General features: G+C 39.9%; 1 protein-coding gene and 1 long non-coding RNA gene across 2 annotated transcripts in view; both read right to left on the bottom strand.

Annotated features, from left to right (window-relative positions):
* The window catches only part of LOC106530856 (septin-7), a gene marked incomplete at its 3' end in the record, with an annotated part of 78,921 nt that overhangs the window by 57,731 nt on the left and 11,563 nt on the right, over positions 1 to 9,627 (bottom strand).
* LOC106530857 (uncharacterized) lies at positions 3,068 to 5,424 on the bottom strand. The gene is made up of 2 exons (XR_001311842.1): positions 5,063 to 5,424; positions 3,068 to 4,855 (listed from the first exon to the last, which is right to left on the bottom strand). It is a non-coding gene; the product is annotated as an uncharacterized LOC106530857 (long non-coding RNA).

Here is a 9,627-nt window from a genome sequence, read left to right as displayed (position 1 = left end):
TATATACATATGTATATCATATACATATGAATATGTATATGATATACATATGTATATATACAGTATATGTTGGTGTTCATATTGTGAACCGGGGGTGGGGTCTGCAGTTTTTCTCTCTTACCATGTACCTGTCAGCTTCTTCAGGGGTCTTCTGGGACAGCCAGAACCTAAAGACCTCCTTTAGGCCATGTGATGTCCACCAGTGGTCCACTCAGGACTAAACAGTGATGGTCTAAGTAACATATTGTTTGCAAGACAATTACAAATCCTATTTTTATTTTACAAAGAAAGAACTATAAGAATCATCACTACAAATTGCTATGGTCATCATTACTCATACATGATATATTTTTCTGGTATATATCTGCTGTTTTACATGATTGTTGAATGAAATTAACATTATTATTAATTTATTGTAAAAATAAAATAAAAAAGCTGATAGTTTGTGACACAGATCCAGTTGAGAAGATGCCCTGTTAGGTCACATTTCAGCTGCTCCTTGTTGTCACAGATGCCAACAGTAGACAGGCTAGGCGAGGCTCACTCTAGTGTTATTTATCTCTATGTTCAGGTGGCGCCGCCTGCTGGCAACCTTCAACATTACAGCTGCATGAAGCTGTGAAGGAGGACACTGAGGCTTTGTTCTGTGTAATAAAGGCTCTACATCCATCTTGAAATGTAACATTATTAATAAGTTATACAGTGTGATTCTACCATCGTAAACACTAGATAATGAAAACAGATGCTGTTAAGTGTAGAATATGAGTTAAAGCACAAAAATTACCCAATAAATAATGTTGGTCTGCATTATTAGTAAAATATCTCATCTGTATGGAAGAATTATCCTGACTTAATCCAAAAGTGTTTATTTTCAATTTGAGAGCATCCTGGGTGTACTTCAGCCTCACCTCCTGTTTTATATTGTTAAAAATCCTCAGCTGGTTCAGATGACTTCATTAAAATGACATCTACTAATTAACTTCAGGAAATACTCCAATTCAAGATGGCTGCCACAGCTTTATATTTGACTGAATGTGGAGTGGTAGTAGCTGAGAGGGATCTGTGTGCTGTTAACTGATGACAGACTGTGACAGTAAATGTTAGAATCAACTCTTCTTGTTGGTAAAATACAACAATAAGAGCTTATTTCTAAGGTTAATCATGAACAAGCTGTTTTAGACTCGGTACTGATGTGTATTTAAAGGATTATGTGTTAAAACAACAACTGCTCTGTGTTGCTCTGTGCTAATCACATTCTGCACCTCTTGCTTCGTCTGGATGAAGACCTGCTGAAGGTGCAGGAGTGAGAGAAACACTTGTCAGGTGCGAAAGAGACTAAAAACAGATCCGTCTTCACAGGCGCGCCTCCCTGCTCCAGCTCAACCTGCAGGAGCCTGCAGGAGCTGAGGTCCTGCGTGTGTTCGGAGCTTCAGCAGCAGAGGAGGTAAAAACAGAAGCTCTGTGGGAGGTTCTGAGGCCTCAACKTCTCAGCTTTGACAGACAGTTCAAAGGAATCAGCTGAGTTTTACATAACAGCAAGCTGCTGCAGAACTCCAGCATGTGTTGTTGAAGGATCAAATACAAAAAACATCAACAAGTCATCTCACTACAGCCATGTGCAGCTTTTTACTCTTAGAATTAACTAAGAAACCTCAGCTGGACAGACAGAGTGGTGTTCAAATAATATTTTATTCATCAAGCACTCCTGGTTTTAGCAGCTGTGAGCTGGCTTCATTTAGACTTTATGTTTTTATTTTCAGCTGGTTTTGGTTATGTTAAACAATTAAAAGTCAGCGTTTCATTGAAATCTGGTTGTTGAGATATTTTGCTAACAGACAGTGCTGTCATAGACTTCAAAGTATCAAGCAGGAAAAACGTCATATTAAGGTTATATTTTAAATGCTTTTATTTTGAAGGGGAGAAGGGGACTGGTCCAGAAGTATGACACAATATGAGTGCCAAAATTAAGACTATTGTGATACCAACATTTGCGTGTATACTGGACAGTTGCTACATCTTTGTAGTAGGAAGCTAGGTCTATTCCTAAACCAGCTGTTGGTCTGATTAATGATGGGCCAGCACCGCTAACTGAGAGGCAGGTGCTGGCAACTGAGGAGACTTTTCGTTTGCATTAGCATTGGAGAGGCTAGCAACTAGCATGGATAAGCTGGCATTAGTGTTGGAGAGGCTAGCAACTAGCATGGATAAGCTAGCGCTAGCATCACAGAGAATAGTGAATAGCATGAATTAGCTGGTGTTAGCATTGGAGAGGCTAGTGATAGCATGGATAAGCTGGCGCTAGCATCACAGAGATTAGTGAATAGCATGAATTAGCTGGTGTTAGCATCGGAGAGGCTAGCAATTAGCATGGATAAGCTGGTGTTAGCATTGGATATGCTAATGACTAGCATGGATATGCTTGCGTAAGCATCTAGAGAGGCTAGCAACTACCATGGATGAGCTGGCATTAGCATTTGAGAGGCTAACGACTAGCATGGACAAGCTGGCATTAGCATTGGAGAGGCTAGCAACTAGCATGGAAAAGCTGGCATTAGCATTTGAGAGGCTAACAACTAGCATGGACAAGCTGGCATTAGCATTGGAGAGGCTAGCGACTAGCATGGATAAGCTGGCATTAGCATCTAGAGAGGCTAGCAAATACCATATGTTGGAGGGACAGTGTGTGTGAAGGTGGCTCTCTGTCTGCAAAAACTAAAAGTTCAGCTGTTTTCTCACGGTTTAAACAACTGACTGGTCTCTAACAGGTGTGTTCTACTGATGGACACGCCCACCAGAAATGATGAAACAGAGGAACTCTGAGTCATTGGCTGGAGTTCTGAGCAGAGGGGACAAGCCTCCACCACAGATGACTACATCTAATGTGATATTAATGAGCTTTCTGTAGATCTTGAATAGTTGTTGTGACGTCTCTGTGGTAGTCTTGTAAAGGCTGCTGGACCAGAATGACGTCATCAGGTGAAGGCTCTTATTCTGCAGAAGTGTGCAGGGAACTGGAACCAGACTGGAACCAGCGAGGTTAGACATTTAAATGCACAGAGACAGTTTCCCATGGGTCAGAGCATTCCTGCTTTATTTCATTCTCTGTAAATCATGCCATTACAACACAGCCATGATAGTCGGCGGTAACACTCATCCGAGCACAAACAACTGTTATATGTTACAGGAAGATTCCACCGAAAAATAAATACAACTCTAAAGCAAACCCAGAGGGGAAATTTTCAGTCTCATGGATGGGACACGTGTTCAGGCACTTAGAAATGGTGGTCCTTGGCTACCGAGCTTCTATTTTACACACCGTCTTCATTCTGATGAGAAGGTTGTCTCTACAAGAAGGGTACGACACGTTCAACAACAACAACGAATTAAAGGGATTTCAAGTATTTCACAAAACAATGTTCGTATTTACATTTAATCTTTTCATTCATATCCATCTGAGAGCTTTTTTTACAATCTTTTGACCAGAAACAGCCTCTGACGATCATTTCATGATATAAATATATAATGTAGGTGAAACTCAGGAAACATTCTTGGATGTTTTTTTTTTTTCTTGTGTTTTCATGATGAGAAGGAAGTCATTAGAAAGGAGCTGGTGATGATTTTTCACCTCAGTCATTGCTGGAACCATTACTGCGCTCTGTGTTTTTAAAGTGAAATGATTGAGGCGAAGAAGCGTGACGTGAACAGGCCTGTTTGTAATGATCATTATTTCTCTCATCTCCTGGAGAGGAGTGGAATCCACAGGAACAGCAGTGACACAGRAGGACTTGAGTAATCACAAAACACCATCAAGAAGAGTTCATTTAAACTGACATTTAGTCTTGTGCTTTCTTCAGCTTGGTATATAAATATAAAAATCAACACCTGCTAAAGACAATTGAGACAAACAAACACTTTACACTTCAGAAGAGCAAATTTGAAAATGATAAAGTAGAACTAAAATTTTTAAAGTATTTTTCCAAAGACCTCAGTCAAACTTTACAATCAGTATTTGCAGAAATTGCTCAGTTATTATGAAGGAAGTTTACTTTTGGCAGTGTACAATTTTCTAGTCTTTACAACATGTGCACATCCACCAGCTACAAATCTGTAAACTACAACCATCCAGATTTCAAACCTGTTTGACCAGCAATGACGATTTTTGTACCAACTAGCCATGCTGACTGTCTCCTACTGGTGCAGACCAGTCAAACCTACTGGTACAAACTGGTCAAATCTACTGGTGGAAACCGGACTAACCTACTGGTGCAAAATGGTCAAACTTACTGGTGCAAAATGGTCAAACCTACTGGTGCAGACCACTCAAACCTACTGGATCAGACCAGTCAAACCTACTGGATCAGACCAGTCAAACCTACTGGTGCAGACCACTCAAACCTACTGGTGCAGACCACTCAAACCTACTGGATCAGACCAGTCAAACCTACTGGATCAGACCAGTCAAACCTACTGGATCAGACCAGTCAAACCTACTGGTACAGACTGGTCAAACCTACTGGAGCAGACCAGTCAAGTCTACTGGTACAGACCAGTCAAACCTACTGGATCAGACCGGTCAAACCTACTGGTACAGACTGGTCAAACCTACTGGAGCAGACCAGTCAAAACTACTAGTGCAAACCAGTAAAACCTACTGAATCAGACCAGTAAAACATACTGGTACAGACCAGTCAGGTTCACTGGTGCAAACCATTCAAATCTACTGGATCAGGGAAGTCAAACCTACTGGTATAGACATGTCAAGTTTACTGGTACAGACCAGTCAAATCGACTGGATCAGACCAGTCAAACCTACTGGTACAGACCAGTCAAGTTTACTGGTGCAAACCAATCAAACCTACTAGTGCAGACCATTCAAGTATACTGGTGCAAACCATTCAAGTATACTGGTGCAGACCGGTCAAGCCTACTGGTATAGACCAGTCAATTCTACTGGTACAGACCAGTCAAACCTACTGGTACAGACCAGTCAAACCTACTGGTACAGACCGGTCAAACCTACAGGTGCAGACCAGTCAAGTCTGCTGATGCAGACCAGTCAAACCTACTGGTGCAGACCAGTCAAGTTTACTGGTGCAAACCATTCAAGTCTACTGGTGCAGACCGGTCAAGCCTACTGGTACAGAGCAGTCAAGCCTACTGGTGAAGACCAGTCAAGTCTACTGGTGCAGACCAGTCAAACCTACTGGTACAGACCAGTCAAACCTACTGGTACAGACCAGTCAAACCTACTGGTACAGACCAGTCAAACCAACTGGTACAGACCGGTCAAACATACTGGTGCAGACCAGTCAAGTTTACTGGTGCAAACCAGTAAAACCTACTGGATCAGACCAGAACAACATACTGGTACAGACCAGTCAAGTTTACTGGTGCAAACCATTCAAATCTACTGGATCGGGGAAGTCAAACCTACTGGTACAGACATGTCAAGTTTACTGGTACAGACCAGTCAACTTTACTGGTGCAAACCAGTCAAACCTACTGGTACAGACCAGTCAAACATACAGGTGCAGACCAGTTAAGCCTACTTGTGCAGACCAGTCAAGTCTACTGGTACAGACCAGTGAAGTCTACTGGTGCAGACAAGTCAAGCTACTGGTACAGACCAGTCAAACCTACTGGTACAGACCAGTCAAACCTACTGGTACAGACCAGTCAAGTCTACTGGTACAGATCAGTCAAACCTATTGGTGCAGACCAGTCAAACCTACTGGTGCAGACCRGTCAAAGAATAAACAAGAATGTGAAAACAAATTAATTGTTTATTTTACAAAGCCAAAGTAATATAATCTGCTGCCATCTGCTGCTTAAGTTTTAAATGTTTTCTAATGCTCAGTATTTCTTTTCTTTGAAATATTTACTCTTCAGTGTTGACTTGCTGACATCTGTAATAAGTTTAGTTTTGTTGTGATCTTTGAAGGATGACAGAAATGTTTAACACAGTTAAACAGTAAACTGATTGTAGATGTGTTGCTGCATCAAAACACTAAATAACTTTTTCCCTAAGAGTGCTGCAGTTTCTTCTTTAAATATTCACCTTTACTATGATCCACTGGGTTTATGACATTTGAAAACCATTGCATTCTGTTTTATTTACATTTTAAACAACATCCCTGATCTGTCAAACTTGGAGTTTACTGCACATGGAACTCATTAGAACTGGTTAGAACTGGGTCATTTAAGAGAATTCAGGGTCACAATAAGGTCAGTCCAGTATGATATTCTCTGGGCATGACCCCAGTACTTATTGAACTTTTTGATTCCACTCTTTCATTGAGGTTACATCTGTTCTTTCCAAATCCTTCAAATCATTCTACCAAACAACTAGAACCTGATGAAAACCACAGTTTAGTATACAACAGCTGTCAATACAACATATGCATGATGGAGAGTCCTGTCTAGTAACCAGTTGAAACATTAGATGACCTAACTGGACTAGGAATGCACTGATACCAGCCTGATGACCAGAAACCCTAAGATTAACCTCACAGGTACCTAACTACCTGACCCTAAAACTAACCTAAACTCAATTCACCCCTTGGTCCTAAACCCAACCCCCAACCCACCAATGGCATTTAAACCACATGGGAACTCGACTTTTGTCCCCAAATGCACCAATTGTCCCCAAATGTTACCAAAAACAAACCCACACAGTCTAGTACTACCTTTATAAGGACATTGCATTGACTTACATTCCTTTCTACAGCCTAACCCTGACCCCATACCCCTAAAACCTAACCCCTGAACCATGGGTATTGCCCCCCATGAGGACTAGGCTTAGGTCCCCATAAGTACCAGTTGGTCCCCACAAGTAGAAGTGTATGCCAAAACTTGTCCCCACATAGTAAGGAACACTGCCCACACACATTCTGCTGGTTAAACAGGATCTGTTGGAAGAGAGGCGTGTGGCTGACGCTGTCACAACTGGACAGTAAATATTTGGACACGTTAATATTTCACCTCCACATTAAAGGTATTAAGGAACTGCTGAACCAGCCAATGAAAAGACACCAACAGGCTGAGCACGTCAGGTGGACTTAGTAAGATAAATGAACGGAAGGGGACCCTGGGAGTATCTGAGCACGAGCTTCCCAACAGCCTCACTGCTCAMTCACGGAACAATGAAGCTGTCATTTCAGGAGTATAAAGGGAAGCTCCTCTGATTGTCAAACATATTTTCAGGTTGTTAGGAGTGTAGAAGGATTTATTAGTACTTGGACTGGTGATCTGTAATCACAAGGACTCAAATGTCAGAACCAACAATGTTTAAGGACTGTGGGATCAGTGCCTTCCTAAACCATCTGTCCTGACAAAATGACCCGGTAGACATTTTTCAGCAGCAGTTGAAATGTATGAAAAAGAACAGATGACAGCGTCAGTTTATACGGGACAGGAAGTGGTTTGGACATCACACCAAGGAATTAAAACTCAAGTTCTTCTGTGTAAGCCTCCAACACATGAGCTAGATGATAAAAAGTCATTTATCATGAAAAATGGTCTTTCAGGAAGACGTTCCTAACATTTAGACCAATCACAGCGTGAGAAAAAGTAACCACATCCTGCAACATTAGAGCCCCTGAAAACTTTTAAACCATTTTCACACGCTGAAGTGCTCACTTGTCTGTTAGCTAAATATCTCAGGAAACACAGGACAGATTGGATATGCATCCACAACTGATAACTTCTGAAGTCAAACCAATTCAAGATGGCTGCCGCAGCTAAACATTAGCCTGGTGGTAGCTGAGAGTCTTTTACAACACATATGCTGAAGGCTAACATCACAGGGAATCACATCGAAGTTTTCAAAATGGAACTCTGCCATGAACTGTGCATTATTTCACAAGCCTTTCAACGATGGTTTAATTAAAATATGATCAGATTTACTMAATTTTTTATGTAGCAAAAACCTTTTAGATCCTGATGTGAAGAAACGGGAGAGAGTTGGTGTTTTCAAAGTGCAGATAGATATAAAATCATGTAATCTTAAATGTGATCTTAAATAGATCTTTACTTAAGAAGTTCAACGCTTGTTTACTTTGGTTCAGTGACTCAGTTCAGCTGGAACTGACTGAAGACCAAATCATTTCTGTTGTAACCAAAAAATAAAAAAAGRCAAAATCATAAAATACAGCTTTGACGTGAAACCAACACTGAAAAGTTTTTAAAGCGTTCAACTAAAAAAAAATACATTTAAAAACACAAAACTAAAAGCAATGAGCCCAACATAAAAACGCAGGACTGTCAAGAAAAACCTGTAAACAAGTGTTTATGGATACATTTCAAGTAGTGTTCAGACTTCCACGGACATTTCTTAATCTTTTATAAACAAATCACTTTGTTACAGAAAAACATCACTWTCCTTCCAGAAGTGGATGTATGGCAGCACACTGCAGAAACGATGGTAAAAATATAGAGTTTTTTGTTTTTACCTGTATTAAAAATCTTTCTGTATTAAGACAAGTTCAAGCAGGTTTGGGCTCYGAAGTGAGGGGTAAGAAAAACCTGTGTATTCAAATTAATTTTGTATTAATCATTACAGTTAGCACCTTGTTTGCTWAAGATTTTCTTTTTCAGAAGGAAAACTAAAAAGTCTTCAATTCCAAATAATAATCTGAAAACATGATGAAATAATTGTTTCTTTGACTGCTAATAAAAACAGTAAACACTGTGGAAGTACTGCACAGCCCTGTGCTCCAGTAAAAACCAAACAAGGAAATATTTGGGTCTGTACATTCTCTAAATGTACTGTAAACACTGCTGGGATACTTTGGGAATTAATACATTATTATTATAATTATTTTACAGATACTGAGTTGTTATCAAAAAGAAAGAAAACCACTGAATGCCTTGAGGAATGCTACATTAGAGTTGTAGTTGTCTTAAAAAATGACATCTTTTGTTCAATCACACTAAAACAACAGACCACAGATAATAAAAGAATGATATCTGATCCTAAAACATCGTTACGAGTCAGTAAGGTCAAAGTTACATAAGTTAGTAGTTCTAGACAATTTTCAAAACATTAACTTTTCTATTTATATCTTACTAAGAACCAAATTTGAAAATAAAATACAAAATCTACTACATTTTTCACAAAAATCTTGTCAACCCACACTGATAGGAAAACAAATACTATATCAGTTTTTCTATATTAAAGATCAGCCAAAAATAGTCTGAGACAAAATTTTCTTCAAATTCAAATGCTAATCACGAGAATGATCAAATAATCTGTTCTCTGTATGAACGACTTGGATTATCACCCTGCTGAGGGTTTCAGATAGTCCAACAGTCTCTGAAAGGGACTCACAGATCCAGACATGTCTCTCCTTCAGTACAAGATATGGTAGAAATACATAATACTGTACCAGGTACTTTACAGGTATGTATCCTGTACGTGTAAAACAACAAGTCACTTCATAATACAGGCTCATCCTCCTACATACCTGGTATATACCAAATATATACCCAGTACATACCTCATATATACCCGGTACATACCTCATATATACCCGGTACATACCTCATAAATACCCGGTACATACCTCAAGTATACCCGGTACATACCTCATGTATACCCGGTACATACCTCATGTATACCCGGTACAT

Source organism: Austrofundulus limnaeus, unplaced genomic scaffold (genome assembly GCF_001266775.1).
Source record: "Austrofundulus limnaeus strain Quisiro unplaced genomic scaffold, Austrofundulus_limnaeus-1.0 Scaffold568, whole genome shotgun sequence".
NCBI classification, from domain to species: Eukaryota; Metazoa; Chordata; class Actinopteri; order Cyprinodontiformes; family Rivulidae; genus Austrofundulus; species Austrofundulus limnaeus.
Note: the sequence above shows the minus strand (reverse complement) of the source record. Positions and strands in the feature narration are given on the sequence as shown.